This window comes from Vanessa cardui, chromosome 21 (genome assembly GCF_905220365.1).
Source record: "Vanessa cardui chromosome 21, ilVanCard2.1, whole genome shotgun sequence".
In the NCBI taxonomy this organism is placed as follows: domain Eukaryota; kingdom Metazoa; phylum Arthropoda; class Insecta; order Lepidoptera; family Nymphalidae; genus Vanessa; species Vanessa cardui.
In genome coordinates this window covers 1,713,205-1,730,454 of record NC_061143.1, presented here as the reverse complement: position 1 = coordinate 1,730,454, position 17,250 = coordinate 1,713,205, and the positions used below count along the sequence as shown (strand labels likewise).

General features: G+C 34.2%; 1 protein-coding gene across 1 annotated transcript in view; it reads right to left on the bottom strand.

Annotated features, from left to right (window-relative positions):
• Positions 1–4,530, bottom strand: part of LOC124538753 (hemicentin-2-like) — a 225,165-nt gene extending 220,635 nt beyond the window's left edge. The window contains exon 1 of the mRNA XM_047115935.1: positions 4,375–4,530. The gene's annotated coding sequence lies outside the window, so the exon portion shown is untranslated. The remainder of the gene's footprint in view (positions 1–4,374) is intronic.
• Positions 4,531–17,250: the final 12,720 nt, after the last annotated feature.

Genomic DNA, 17,250 nt, shown 5'->3' with positions numbered 1-17,250 from the left:
TATTTGGAGACCCTAATACTTCCCTCTATCTTAGACTGATTATCATGACAGAAAATATAAACTTCATCTGTCTTGGATCCGTCTTAAGTCCAACGACTGGTTGCTATCACTGGATACCTCCCTTAGGAAAAGGTGCTTAAGAAGCCATCTAATACGCCTTATCCGTGTTCCAAGATTGTATCATACGGCCTCTAATATACGGCCACCTTTTCACCCCTTGAATAAGTCTAACCTGCTATGCCCACAGTAGGGAACACAGATACAAAAACATTTTAAAAGACAGCAAGATTATTTATTTACACACACACATACACACACACATACACACACACACAGCACACACCACTAAAACAAATGACCCAACTTTATTATCTCTGTGTGCGTGACAGCTACATTTGAAACTCGCCAAACTTCATATTACTTTATAATACGACACAACTTAGATATAGCATCGCAAAATGCAATGCAACCGATTACTGGCGACACAGCCAATAGAAATAGCTCCCTATCGCGCCGTTCGACGCTTTTTGTCGCTATAGATTCTCGCGTCAGTTAAACCATGTCGACGTGTCAAATTGACGAAAATATTAGGTCATATAATATTTCAAGTTATTACGTTTGTGTAAAGATCATATTGAAGTAAGAAATAAATATTAAATAATATAGGATAGCGTACTTGAGTCGGATTTGATCAGTTTTAAGAATTTTGCCGATGCTACAGCTTGTATCGTATTATACGATATCCCAAATTATCAATATTTTTTTCTTATGCGAATATGATCTTTACACAAACGTAATAACTTGTAATATCATATGATTTAATATATTCGTCAATTTGACACGTCGATTTACATGCACCTGCTTTCTCGGGTTGAACTGACGCCAGAATCTATAGCGACGAATAGCGTCGAATGGCAAGATAGGGAGCTATTTTATCGGTTGTATAAATCTGCAGTAATCCGTTTTATTGAATTTGCCGATGCTACATCTGAGTTGCGTCATACTATACTAATGTGCGTGGAGTTAACTGCCAGTACTATTTTTTTCGACGCGTCCTCAGCTTTCACAGACTATAAATAATCAAAGAGTGACAATATCAAAATTAAAAACAACTATATAAAAACGACCACGGCGTAATAAATAAAATGTAAATATAAACAAATTTATTTCATGGTAAATGTTTTACAAACCTGTTTGATCTTTTCAGAAATATATTTTTTACGGTATTTTTTTGTTTTTTTTTTTTTGTGTTACGTCATTTATAAAGAACGAACGAAACCCCTCGTTATCTGTTTATGAAGGTTTTTACGTTCAAAAATGGAATTGCATGATATAATATCGTTAACTAAGTCTCATCACTTATATCGTATACATGTACATATATATGTATAATTTATACTACTATTTTATATCAGTTAATGCCTGTAAAGTTAAGGTTTAATAACGCACTAGATATTAGACAAATAAATCAAAACATCAGAGGAAGGGAAGAAGAGCTTAAGCGCCAAAATGGTACTATTGGAAACTGAGGTCTAAAGTTTCCGAATATGTCATATTTTCCAACCTTACTTATTATTAGGTTTAGGTTATCTACATTTCAACTTAGGAAAACATTTTTTATTCAAAATATATACACTAGTAGGTCGCTCGCGTTTAAGAGTATTGGTTGTCATGTGTTGGCAAAAAAGTAGCCTATGTCCTTCATTGGAGTTCAAGTTTGCTTCATACCAAATTTCATCAAATTCGGTTCAGCAGCTTGGTCTTGAAAGAGTGACAGACGAACAGACAGACAGAGTTACTTTCACATTCATAATCTTAATATAGATAGATAAGATATAGATACATATTTTATTCTCTTATTCATTATTTTATATGTATGTTCAATTGAATTTAAATCAACCACCGGTAGTGTAGATTCTACCTATCAGAACCGGCAAGAAGCTTACTTAGTCATTCTACTGGAAAACATGAATAATTCGTATTGCTATATTCCAATTTAAAGGGCGAGTGAGCCAAAGGATTTTAGAGCTATGTGATTTAGCTTCTTGGATCCGACTGAGCTCGTCTGACTTAGTTTACTTAGATGGTTAAGGCAAAGTGGTGGATGTGACCACTTGTCATTTAATTGCATAAACGCTTTAAAAATATCTTAATTTCGACTTGAAACTAAAATGAAAATGTAGTTCACTTTTTGATTTTTAAGAAAAGATGGTACATAATAATGGTATAGAATCTACCAATACCTTCAACAACAAAAACAACAGTCTGTAAATTTCCCACCGCTGGGCTAAGGATATGTAGGATGTTCAAAATAAATAATTTGGTGGAAAATTGTATTGTCTTTAATTCAGTGGTACGACTTAAAAACCTATGGTACGATTTAAGAACTTATACGTGGTACGATTAACACAACTAATCGGCTAAATCGTACCGATGACAGTCCTTCATAAAAAAAAACAGTTTCAAGGATGTTAGGGAACGGAACTGATGTCTGTGTCTTAGGGAGATAAAATATGAAAATTTATTTTACAAATCCGTTAATTATTTTAAATCATGTCATATTAATTATTTAAGTTTAAGTAAAAAGTGGTTCGATCCTCTAAGTTCAACTCTGAAATAATTGATTGCTAATCTTACTTGATTCCATATTTAAATTCAAAATACCATTTCACATGCACCAAAAATCTTATAAAAAAGTCTACATTAAAAAGGTTTTATAATACTATATGCAATACTGTATAGATGTAAGATAAACGATGACATTTTTTCCGTAACTGAAGAAACTACTAATCCAATGTACATAAAACTTATACCAGAAGATAAATCGGAGAAGGTTTTATATATAGTTATATAATATCTGGCATAAAACATCTGCCCTTATTTTTCTAGTATACATATTGATTTAACTATATCCAGTTAAAAATGTTTATAGTTTTAATTATTTATCAATTATATCTTGATCAGATTTTAATTGTTATATTATATTCATGATATTAAGGATCTCTCATAATCGTAGTGAAGCTTTGATTATTTAATATTTGAATAAGCCATGCCACTTTTTTATGGTATAGGTTGGCGGACGAGCAAATGGGCCACCTGATGGTAAGTGGTCACCATTACCCATAGACAAAAACGCTGTAAGAAATATTAATTATTCATTAAATCGTCAATGCGCCACTAACCTTGGGAACTAAGATGTTATGTCCCTTGTGTCGGTAGTTACACTGGCTCACTCACCCTTCAAGCCGGAACACAACAATACTGAGTACTGTTATTTGGCGGTAGAATAACTGATGAGTGGGTAGTACCTACCCAGACGGGCTTGCACAAAGCCCTACCACTAAGTTTAACTCTAATTAAATCTACTTTAATTAAATCAGTTTTTTTCAAAGGGAGAAGAGGCCTAGCAGTGGGAAGTTTACAGGCTGTTAACGTAACGTATAATAAGTTCTTTTAATCATTTTTCAAGTTTCGTTTAGCAAGTTGGTCATAGACAAATATCCTAATTTAATACCTTTTGTTCATTATTTAAGGGCACGGCTATGTACGTCTCGCTTATTCTGCTTTCAGCGTCAGATTAGACATGAGAAAAGAAAAAGATCTTACAAGTTAGTTGAATATACAGCTGCAATTTATTTGTTAATTTAATAAAAGTTAATTTCATCATTACGCGAGAAATTTAAAGAAATAGGTGTATTAACGGCAGTTTACAATATATTTAAGATAATATAATGTTTAAAAGAGTACTTTTTACAAAGAAACGCCTGGAGTTACTCTCGGGTTCCATCATAGGACACTAATTACTGTAAACAGTATTGTAAATCTGTTTATTTGAAGAGCAACTATGCGAGTTTCTTGCCGTTTCTTCTCGCTAGAAGCTGCTTTCCCAAACGGTGGTAGTATTTAATTATTGACGATTCAAAATCGCTTCATTGTGAAGTTTACTTGAATAAAATTTATTTGATTTGATTGAAAGTAGATACTGTGACTTCAGTTTTTCAATTGAATGACTAGAAGGTAATTAGCAAGAGATTAAAAGATTCCTTAACTTGCATTGCATTGCTAACAGTGGATTTCAATGTATGGCAAAAATTAGCAATAATTATTTTTTTATTATTATCTGTTCATTTGTCGCTGATGATTCATTACGAGTAGTATAGATTTGTCTATAGCTCTTTCACTAACAAACCTCTGAACCGAATTTTATTGGTCTAAAACAAACTTGAACTCCAAGAAAGAATAAGCATTTTTTTTACCTAAGACATGACAACCTAACCTAAAACGCCAGCGAAGCCGCGGTTAACAAGTTTCAAGTAACATAAAATATTTTACCCATAATTCACCTTTTCAGTAAAATATCTTATTAATCCTCACCTAATCAAGGAAACTCCGAGATCGAACGTCCATTCAACACCAAACTAATTAATAGTCATAAAACTCTCACATAATTATATTACAACACTGCGTAAAAAGTTTCGCTTCGTACGGAAAACACCGAGGAAAACGGGAGCGACACGTCCACCGCCTAGCACATCGCGAAGCCCACTGAAATAATATGAGATCAGTTAGACCGTTACCTTCATACCGTAGTATTACCCGACTATATACAGAGTGTCAGACGTAGTTCCCAGTAAGGACTTTAAAGGATAAATTTAATTCGGACGTGTTATATAATGTACTTTGAAATCGTAAAGCCAATGGAAGCATTTCATATGCCCATGGCTCGTTAGGGCGCCTGGCTGTAGAATTTTTCTAACGCCCTATAAGGATCTAGAATCACTTATACGTACAAGGTACGCTTTCAGAGAGGTAATGAGCTGTAAAGTCTAGGAAAAAAATGTTGCTTTGTCGGGCTTTTCAGGATTTTTTCCTGTAAAGCTGCGATGTTAAAACGTACTATATGTTCTTTTTTTGTCGAGTAATTAAAACATTCGAAGGCTAATTGTGTGAGTTTCATTTTCATGTTCTTGACGCACTATGCCTCCGAAGTTAAATCCGTTGAATTTTGATGGCACTTTTGGACTTTCTATGGACGAATTTAGTTTCATTTCAAAGCTTAGTAAGGCAACCTTAGTAAGTAATTTTCTTGGCCTGATAGTATTTTAAATTTTATGTCAAAAATACATTGAACAATGACGCATATTACTTAATATAATCTTATATTCATGATAGAAAAGTGAACATAGAATGTGTTGATATCTAGACAAGATAAATTAATTAAATTGAATTGTGAACGGTGGTTTGGATGGTGGTACCTCTTTGCACTTTGAAACTGTAACATGACAATCAAAAAGTGACTTATGAGGCTATTTGAATAAAGAATATCTTGATTTTGACTTGGAACTGTCTTATCAAAATCTTCATATAGATTGGGTTGTCTAATGACAAAAAAAAACGTAAGACTGCTTTCGTTGATCGTTGCTAAATGTGTTTACTGTGTGTACTTACTTAAAATGTAAAATAAACCAAATTAACTACTAATTTCGGAAACGTTTTACCTTTCTGTGACTACTATTGAATCACAATAAGGTATAGACTATATAAGGTAAATATAGTCTTCGTGTTAATTAATTAGAAAAAGACTACGCTAAGTCAAGCATTTACCAAAAGTTCTCAACAAAAAATATTGATGAAATTTGAATGTGTTGTTTGAAATTTTGACAAGCATGTATTTATCTGTAAATTAACTTTAGATCATGTAAAATAAGAAAAAGTTTTTGACCACCAGGAGACATCAACAAACTGTTGATGTAGCATTTAATCTTCAATATAAACGAGACAAATAAATATATAAGTTATATACGTTTATGGGATTAGAGAAACGTGCCGCGCTGAAAACATACTGATTTATTTTTTAAAGCCTTCCGCCGGCGAAGCAACGACGATTAGTAGCCTATATATGACATATATGTATATCTCTATACTGCACATTCGTACATTTTTTATAAACACGACATACTCTTTAGTAACGTTACACTTATTTAAAATATTATCATTATAAAATGACCTGGTCTGTGTATTTATAATCTTTAAGCTTTTTAACCAAGTAGGACATTAAATTTGTGTCACAATATACATAAAACCTCTAGTCCACCAATTGGCATAGCCCAGTGTAGTGGAATAAACTCTAAAACCATAAAAAGTAGAGTCGGTAGCGAAGCAGTAAGAAATTTATAGGCTGTTAATTTTTTACATCAATTTTACCTTTACTTGAAATATATTAAAGGGAGAAGTTATGATAAGAGTAATAATAAATAAAAATTTTAACAAAAAGAAAAACCGACTTCAAACAAAACACTATTTTAAAACAAATGAATATGCACGAAAAAGTAATAAAAATAATTGCGTATTCAACATATTTTTTTAGAGTCTTCCTAAGTTAAATGAAATGAAAAATATTAAACTACTTAAAAGTCGATTAACGATTATATCATGTAGTTATAATTATTGTTATATTTGGAGCCGGTGTCAGCCACGGTGCCCTTGCCCCAACAATCAAAAGAAAGAAGCGATACGAGCCCCTTGATTGATCCAGTATATTATTGTGTAAAAGGTAATTTGTAAAAAACATATTTGTTAAAGTACTCTCGTATTGTTTTTTTGATAGATATACGTAGGGTTATGTAGGGTTTTATTGGCTGACACCGACTCCAAATATAACAATAATTATAACTACATGATATAATCGTTAATCGACTTTTAAGTAGTTTAATATTTTTCATTTCATTTAACTTAGGAAGACTCTAAAAAAATATGTTGAATACGCAATTATTTTTATTACTTTTTCGTGCATATTCATTTGTTTTAAAATAGTGTTTTGTTTGAAGTCGGTTTTTCTTTTTGTTAAAATTTTTATTTATTTTTTGATTTTAAGTGAAGCTGATGTTGATTAACTATTTTTTTTTAATATGGATAGATTAAGCGTTCCGTTTATATGAGTCAGAAACTACTTCGAGGACAATTTCAAAGGAAACTTGCGAATAAAGCAAAAATAGACTTTCGAAAATGCGGATTTAATACGTCACGCGGCGTAAACTACGAGGATCCCTCGAAAGAGCTGTAATCGAACTCAGCAAAAAAACTTTGAAAAAGACCAATTATATTTCGTACATCATATGACATCACATCACATACACAAAATTTGATTAAAGATAGTAAGAAATTCTGCCCCATATCGCACCCTAACTGCGAGCCGTATAGGAGTTCCATCACTACATAGTAAAAAACAAAGTCGCTTTCTCTGTCCCTATATCTTTAAATCTACGCAACGGATTTTGATGCGGTTTTTTTTTAAAAGATAGTGTGATTCAAGGGGAAGCTTTGTGTATATAATACATGAACAATATAGTAAAGAAACACTGATAATTTTAGAAGTTTGCGATGTGATGTCGTAAATAAACAAATTCTGTAGTATATTTAGTATCTGTATTGCACCCGTGCAAAGCCGGGGTGGGTAGCTAGTTGATTATAATATTCAACTATGATAATTACATAAACATAACCACATTACGGAAGGTGACTCAAATATCCAAATAACCTATAAATAAAAGATTCGACTGAGTATCGCTAACGTGCTCCTCAGAATTGTTCCGTTCCCTTCCGTTCCGTTACTTTGTCATGGATCCTGTGCTCAAAACCTTACCAAACTTTTACCAAATTACCCTTGAAGTATATATTTTATAATAAAAAAAGAGTTATCAAAATTGGTTAACGTGATTTTCAGTTATTCACCTATTGGTCGCGCATATACATAATGCAAATTTAAGACTTATGTCGTTTTCACATGGATACCATCATCGGAAAAAAAAATAAAAAAAATGGGACCCCACGGGAAGCACTACCTTTCAAATAAAAAAAAAATTATCAAAATCGGTCCACCCAGTGAAAAGTTATGAGGTAACAAACATAAAAAAAAAAAAAAAAAAAAAAAAAAAAAAAAAAAAATACAGACGAATTGATAACCTCCTCCTTTTGGAAGTCGGTTGAAAAACGAATATAAATAAATCAATAAAACGTCGTAAGCGTACAAAAAGTGATATGCAATATTGACTTTTATAACAAAAATATCTAAAGACTGCACATATCAAAATAGCGTACATTACACGAATGAAAATCGAAGTGAGTTAGTATGGAATAGAGGCTGAAGCTTTTGAATTTATTTAACGATGATATTGTGAGCAGGGAAGAGGTTATAAGTGGAGTGAAGTGTCACGTCGAAAGCGAGGAGTGGGTCTGGTTAGCGTGACAATATTAAAATGAAAATGAAAATAAAGTAATTGAATCTCGAGTCTGGGATTGCACGTGTTCAACTAATACGGAGACTGGTGTATAATGATTGTAAGACAAGCTGTGCCCGTGACCTTGTACGCGTTTGAATTTAACAAAAAAAATATTGTAGCCTAAGTTACTCCTTATTATATTAGATATCTGCCAGTGAAAGTCCCATCAAAATCGGTCCAGCCGTTCCAGAGATTAGCCGGAACAAACAGACAGACAAAAATTGTAAAAAATGTTGTTTTGGCAAATATACCGTGTACATACATATGCATTGAGTAAAAAAGGTCTATTTTAATATTACAAAACAGACACTCCAATTTTATTATATGTATAGATGGTGTTGCACCCTCATATTTCGTTAAAAGATCAACTTGCATGTTCTATCAAGATGTGCGTTTTCATTTAAGCAACAAAATCTTCCGTTATTACAACTTAAAAACAGGTTATTACAACAACAACTGTGTAATAAAACTACAGAAGTAAAATAAATAAATAAATATGAGACAACATCACATACATTACTCTGATCCCAATGTGAGTAGCTGAAGCACTTTTGTTATGGAAAATCAGAAGTAACGACGGTACCACAAACACCCAGACCCAAGAAAAAAAACTAATGATAATCAACATCGACTCGGCCGGGAATCGAACCCGGGACCTCGGAGTGGCTTACCCATGAAAGCCGGTGTACACACCACTCGACCGCGAAGGTCGTCAAGTAGAAATATGTTGTATATAATTATCAAATTGGATGTATATACGTTGAATTAAGAAAACATACAATAGCTCAATGCAATAAATTACTAATGACATTTATTACATTGCGTGAAATAATGCAAAAAAAACAATTTTAATTAATAATATAAAACATCAGGAAGAAGGTACAATCCTTGAAAACTCCGTTTAAAATATTCCAATCACTGAACCATCTCAATTTAAAATAAATTAAAAAAAAAATACATCAAAAAAGTATCAACCAATCACGACAGTTTATTTTCATTCTAATATATTTTTACACGAATCACGGACGGAACAGGAAACCAAAGCGATTGGTTCATTGTTTATTTATTTACGAACACCTGGTTGAAATTTCTATTGAAATAAATCTATCGAAAAGTTGTACTTTTACGATGCAACTCAATGTCTGGCGTAGAGGTCAACGACCTCCTGTTTAAATAATTACCGATTTTGGTGAAACCTATACAGCTAGCGATGTTTAATTCTTTAAAGAAGTATCATATGAGTTTCTATTTTTATATTTGGTTTTAAGTATTTTGTGATAAGTAGAAGCGCCAATAGCGCAGTGGTTTACAGGCTGCGTAATGATGTCAAAAGTCGCAAGATCGATTCCAACCTTTTGGGCTATTATCGTCCCCACTCCTAATATATGTGATAAGCTTAAAAGGAGGGGTAAATGGGAATATTAATTATTCCGTAATTAATTAATTTGAGGCATTGTATTATAAATATTATTTAAAAAAATTAAGAAAAACGGTTTTTTTATGAGATAGGTTGCAAGCGAGCAGGCTCACCTGATGAAAGTGACTATCACCGCCCATGGACATCTACAACACCAGGGGGCTTGCAGGTGCGTTGCTTTCACGGTAATAATAGAATATATTACTTACATAGTGTCAAGACCTTGTTTGGACCTAGGTTCTCGATTCCAAACTCCAGGTCAAACCAATAAAGATTCAAGATTTTCTATCGATATAGTCAAGTATTAGCTAAGAATCTGTAAGTTGAAGTTTTAAAGCTGTAGGTTCTGATAATGAACTTTTTGCGATGGTATCATCTTTGCCTTCCCATTGGATTATGAGAGCGAGGGACTTATTTACACGTGTGTTTATATGACAACCTGCGTTGGCTAGACTCCGTCAAGATTGAGATCTGTGACCAGAATTGGTCAGACGTCGTCATAATTGTCAAAAATTGACTACTAGTTCGGATATACTATAGGCAGTACTTTATTTATATTTTATTACGGAAATGCTTGAATATTTTTATTGTCAGAAAATACGAAGATACCAAATTTAGGGCATTCATAAAACATAGGGTTTTACTGATTATATTATAGTCACATTTCTAGAAAAATCTACTAAACAAACATACATGTTCTATGTTTACTGTACAAAATAAATACCTAAACATACTTTTCACTCATGCTATATAAGATTCCACGTGAATTCAACTGTAACACGACACCGATTTCAATTAAATTATTCTAAATAATCGCGTCCTTTTTTAGGTACAGCGATTTTCGGTTTTATTCCCAAACCTCAGCTCCGTAAAAAGCGAACGCTTAACTTATTTATGTGAATTTCCGACCGCACATTGATACAGTGTGTTATTTATTATCATGTTTATTATGTCCCGATTAAAACGAGAGAAAAATTTTAAACCGTAATTTTACGATGCGGTCACGATGTTTTAAAACTGATTTCTAAAATTTATTAATCGATCAGGGTAATAACGGGATCAAATCCGCGCGATCAATGAATTTTCATATGCTTAATTAATGTTTATATGTTTTTATATAGAACTAATGACCTTATCTGTCGGAGCGACTTAAGGTTTTCTTTTTACTACCCAATCACAACACTACCTACCATCAAGGGTACTCACTCAAATACAGTCAAAAACATTGTGTCGAAATTAGTTCATTCATGTAACAGGTGCAACAACCATTGGGGGTTTGTCCTAATTTAATGTGGGGGGGGGGGATAATCACCACGCTTGGCATTGGCTGATGGAGCCGACGATTTGGCGAATGGAGACCACGAACCGGAAGACGCAGCGTGGGTAGGCCCCTCACAAGGTGGTCTGACGATCTGGTGAAGTCGCTGCACAAGGCTGGTCGCGGTGGTGATCTTTGGGGGAGACATATGCCCAACAGTGAACGTCCTTCGGCTGACAGGATGATGATGATGTTACTCACATAGACAGATGATTTACATGTATGTCGCATTATCAGATAAATGAATACTTTGATTGAAATCTTAGTTTAGAGATTTGATTCTGGATGGCCAATGAGAATCATGTTAGAAAAACAAGAAATGTCAGTGGTCAAGAAGGATATGACAGATGGTGAAAATCAATATACGAATCCAGCTATAGATTTGTTGCATCATTTCGTGAATATATAAGTGGTAAGTAACTATATCATCTTAGGATGGTCACTAGTTTAAACAAGGATCTTCCAGATTCATTTATTAACACAATTTTCACATTTATTTTACCTAATCCGTGTTTCACAATACATCCCGTATTTTTAAATCTAAATCTAGCCTATAATTATCATTCTTTCCAAATTAACAATCATTATTCTTGACATTCTCTTTATTACCGGCCAGTAACAGACATTCGGCCAGTAATAATGGTGATAAATTAAAATATTATATTACATATTTTTAAAATTGTCAATCATATAATTATTTATTATTTTAAATTTATTTATTTATTTATTAATTTAAAATTGTCAATCATATAATGAATTAAATTATTCTAATAAATGACAGTTATAAAATGTGTAAAAAATAACTCTTAATAACTTCCTTACTCCTAATGCGCTTCTTAAGTTGGAATCTATGATGTTATACTGTGCCTGTGTTGACTCTAACCACAGAGAATACAATATTATTACTGTGTTGTAGAATAAATGATAACTCGATCGGTCGGCTTTGGGCAAAGCCAAATCAAGTAAATATTACTTAGGAGAGCTCAACGCAAACCAAATATATTTCGAATTATATACAAAATAGTTATCGAAGCATTTAGTGTTAATATACTAAAACGTTCTACTGCCACGGTTTGCTAAATCCCACAGGTTGAAATAATATTTAAGGTAAACCAATTTGATCGTAAATCGTGACTATAACTGGCTTAGCAAAAAGACTCATGACAATGACCAAAGTGGACTGTGTAAAACAATGTAGTATTATTTTTAACTTTAATGAAAACAAACATTTTTCAAGCTACATGTGAAATTAGTTGGGTAAGATGTAAGAGCTGAGATGGCCCAGTGGTTAGAACGCGTGCATCTTAACCGATGATTGCGGGTTCAAACCCAGACAAGCACCACTGTATGTATGTGCTTAATTTGTATTTATAATTCATCTCTTGCTCGGCGGTGAAGGAAAACATCGTGAGGAAACCTGCTTGTGTCTAATTTCATCGAAATTCTGCGATCGAAACACGTGCATTCCACCAACCCGCATTGGAACAGCGTGGTGGAATATGTTCCAAACCCTTTCCTTAATGGAAGAGGAGGCCTTATGTCATCAGTGGGAAATGTACAGGCTGTTACTTTACTCTTTACTAAGCTACATGTTTGACATTACACATTATATATAAGTACACTCATAAATATACGTCAAATTTATATATTATCACTATTTGGATTAATTATCATCTTATATACATTTGTACATATTTTGATATGATTTTAACCATTTTTATGTGATAGGTGGCAAACAGGCAGCAGGTTCATCTGATGGAAAGTGATCACCACCGCCCATAGACATCTGCAACACCAGGGGACTTGCAGGTGCGTTGCCGGCCTTTAATGAAAGTGTACGCTCTTTTCTTGACGGTTCCCAAGTCGTATCGGTTCGGAAAAAGCGCTGGTGAAAGCTGGTTCCACAGAGTGGTTGTGAGGGGCAGGAAATTTAAAACATGTAAATTATAGGTCATCATCAAAGTTTGCCTCCTCCAGTTTGTAGCCTGATTAAAGTAGCTATATATTATTCGGACATAGACCACCGTAAGCTGAAGTGGCAGTGGGCTGGTCTATTTTCGCATAACCGACAACCGTTGCGAAAACGCGTTCTAGAGTGGAGACCGCATCTCGGCAAACGTAGTGTAGGACGACCTCAGGCACGGTGGAGTGACGATATACGCAAGGCGGCAGGCAGGAGCTGGTTGCGAGTAGCCGGAGAAAGACCACAGTGGCGTGCACTGGGAGAGGCCTATGTCCAGCAGTGGATGGGTATGAGCTGATGATGATGATGATGATGATGGTGATGGTGATATTATTCAAATCAAAGTAAAATAAACAAATCTTAGATAAATCCAATTGGATTAACTTTTAGATATATTAAATTTTACTAAGATAAACTTGGGTACATTTACGTAATACCCTAATATCTCTTCTATATTGCACTAATCACAGTTCCTGACAAATATATCTTTATTTAATACAACACAATTCCAGTTAACTACTTGTGTCTACTTTAATTTTACTTCAAAGTTCCGATAACAGTTTCGTCGTCGCTCTACACGGCCTTATTTCGTGAATCCATAATTAATGCCATAGATTATTCAAGCTTCACGACCAATGATATCTCGTCAATTCGATATCAATTGTTTATTTGGTTGTTTATTTGGTTGAGTCGAGATGGCCTAGTGGTTAGAACGCGTGCATCTTAACCGATAATTGCGGGTTCAAACCCAGGCAAGCACCGCTGATTCATGAGTTTAATTTGTCTTTATAATTCATCTCGTGCTCAGCGGCGAAGGAAAACATCGTCAGGAAACCTGCATGTGACAAATTTCATAGAAATTCTGCCACATGTGTATTCCACCAACCCGCATTGGAACAGCGTGGTGGAATATGTTCCAAACCTCCTCCTCAAAGGGAGAGGAGGCCTTTAGCCCAGCAGTGGGAATTTACAGGCTGTTGTTGTTGTTGTTTATTTGGTTTTCTCCTTCCTTTACTCGTGTTTGGAACTGTACTATTTAATTCGCAGTACATTATAGGCTTTTTAGTCTTGCGTGTCTGTAAAATTCACACAAAACTACCTCTTATTTAACGACTTCCGTGGTCGAGTGAGTACACTGGTTTTCATGGGTACGATACACGAGGTCCCGGGTTCGATTCCCGGCCGAGTCGATGTAGATTATCATTAGTTTTTTTATGTTGTCTTGGTTATGCGTGTTTACCCCGGGAATCCCCCCTAGGTGTTGTAGGCCCGCATAGGCGGGCTGACCGTCAGGGCGTCACGGTAGCATGCGTAAGCGATCCCGTGGCGCCCGCCGAAGGACGGAGAGGGTACCGCTGGTTTTTTAGTGGGTAAACCCGGTGGACCTGGGCGCACTCGGCGCCAAGAAACCGGGGAGTCCCACACACCCCCCATTGGTATGCGTGTTTGTGGTACCGTCGTTACTTCTGATTTTCCATAGCAAAAGTGCTTTAGCTACTTACGTTGGGATCAAAGTAACGTATGTGATGTTGTCTCATATTTATTATTTATTTATTACCCCTTTGAAGTTGAAATTTCCAAATATCTTTCTGAAGTTTCAAATCAATCGGACTTTTAATTTCCAAGTTTTCGTGTTGAGTTATATTTTGATATACATTGAGATTTAAGACCCTATTCAAATTATTTATTTACGATTGATTACGTATTTACGTAAGAATTATTTTCAATTTTTTTTATCTTAATAGTATGTAAAAATTTCAAGCGGTCATAAGTTAATTTCATCAATCTACATATTTGTTTATAATTTCCAATATATTCTCACGAAATCAATCCACTTATTCTAAGTAACAGTTTTTTTTTCAATCAAATTAATCATATTGCTAATTCTGTGGCAAATCAGTAATTGGAAAACTTATTCAAGCAGACTTCGGGCGAAGTTTCTTTGGAGTCAGCGAGTCGTTAACTTATTCGCACATACATAAATATATCATGAGATTAAAGAAGATAATTTATCTCGTGATCTTTTATTCCACAAATTCACTTCACTTGACTTCACTTCACTTGGTGGTAGGGTTTTGTTTTGTAAGCAAGTTTAACTACAGTTACAAGATACACTTTGAAGAAATGACTACTATTTTCAAATACTTAATATCCTTAATGCCTTATTGTATCATCAATACATTATCATTGATTTATTTTCTTAACAAATAACCCCCTTAAACGCGAGAGAAGCCGCGGGTGACAACTAATTTTCATATATTTGTGGGGACAGTTCTTCCAAAATTTACAAATTTCTTACAACATTGCACCAAATTAATATTAAATCCGCATACATTTTATGATGCCATATGAGCTGAGATGGCCCAGTGGTTAGAACGCGTGCATCTTAACCGATGATTTCGGGTTCAAATCCCGGTAAGCACCACTATCTATATGTACTTAATTTGTGTTTATACATAATTCACCTCATGCTCGGCGGTCAAGGAAGACATCGTGAGGAAACCTGCATGTGTCTAGTTACATCGAAATTCCACCAACCCGCATTTGAACAGTGTGTTGGAATATTTTCCAAACCCTTAGCACAGAAGTGGCAAATTTACAGGCTGTTACTTACTTACTTATAAAATTTAAACGAGCACTTAATTGTTCAATGTTCTTTACACCTATTAAGATGTAATGTCGCCCATTTCAAATATTATTTTTAAGTGTTTAGTGATAAGTCGATGATGTAGCTTTTACAATAAATAAATAATTGCACAATATATTATACATTGGGCAATTAAGTCCTAGACTTAAATGCAACAATATTTCCAGGAAGGAAACATCAACTGCAAAGCTTTAAGTTTGGCGTCAGTCTCATGCATTGGTTATCTTCAGTTCTCGTAGTTAGACAATACTTGTCAATTGTTCCTTGTAATTAATACGTGTTTGTTGATTATTAACTTTTTATTTTTATCGTTATAGTATCTAGTAACCTTTTTCTTCTTTAGTTATTTAGTGGTAAGACTTCGTACAAGCTTATTTGAATAGGTACCACCCTCAAATATATTGTACATATATATTGTGATTATAATGTATCACACACAGTGACCATTTATCTATATTACCATGGTGGTAATTGTTCAGTCCGCTACATATGGCATAAATTATTTTCTACCCCAGAGCTGGGCTCTCTGCGGCGCAGATTCCTCAATTCTCAAGTTTGCCCAGGTGTTTCATTAATTGCTGAAGATGCTCCAATTTTTTTTGTGGGTAGTCAGATAACGTTTTACATATATGATCATATAAATTAATTCTTTGGAAAAACTGTAAATAACGAATCCGCAAAATGTTCCGTCAAGTGGTAATAAAACGCGAAATCAAAAGTTTTCCAACTAATCTGAATAAAGTATTTTTCTATTGGAAATAAAATGTTAAATACGTCAATTAGCGATGATTTCCCAAACAGGCGCCGGCGGGGACTGAATGATCGAACGATACTGATTACACGCTCCAATTATTCTGATTTGTCGCAATTTATAAGTAAAAGGCGGTGTAAGTTCAGGTCAGATTACAATCGTTTGGATAAACCCTTTTTTTTAAATAAATAAATACATACATATGAGACAACATCACATACATTACTCTGATTCCAATGTAAGTAACTAAAGCACTTGTGTTATGGAAAATCAGAAGTAACGACGGTACCACAAACACCCAGACCCAAGACAATATAGACATCTGATGATAATCTACATCGACTCGGCCGGGAATCAAACCCGGGACCTCGGAATGGCGTACCCATGAAAACCAGTGTACATACTACTCGACCACGGAGATCGTCAAAACCCTTCTCACCAGATATTCGATAAAAAGCACTACTATTTTTTGTCCCATTTGCTGTCGAAACACTTGGTTCTTGGAGTAGTGGTGCAAAATACTCCATAAAAAGTATAACAAACTCTTCGCCTTAATGTCTCTACTGGTGACAGGAGGGCAGGTTTGTTTTTATCCCAGAGGACAGGAATTGCAATCAACGGGAATTGCTCAAGATTTGTATAGTAACTATTTGTAGTTCATATTTATGTATACATAATAATTTTACAAGTAAAATATAATAAGTTATATTAGTATCGGGTTATCTACAATTTTATTAATATGAAGATTTTCGTAGCATATATCTTTTTTTAATATAACATGATTCGTAGACTTTAATGCATCGTTCTTAACGCATCGATTGACTTTCGAAGTCTTTTCGCTAGTTAGGAATGTATATTCCCACAATTATAATACG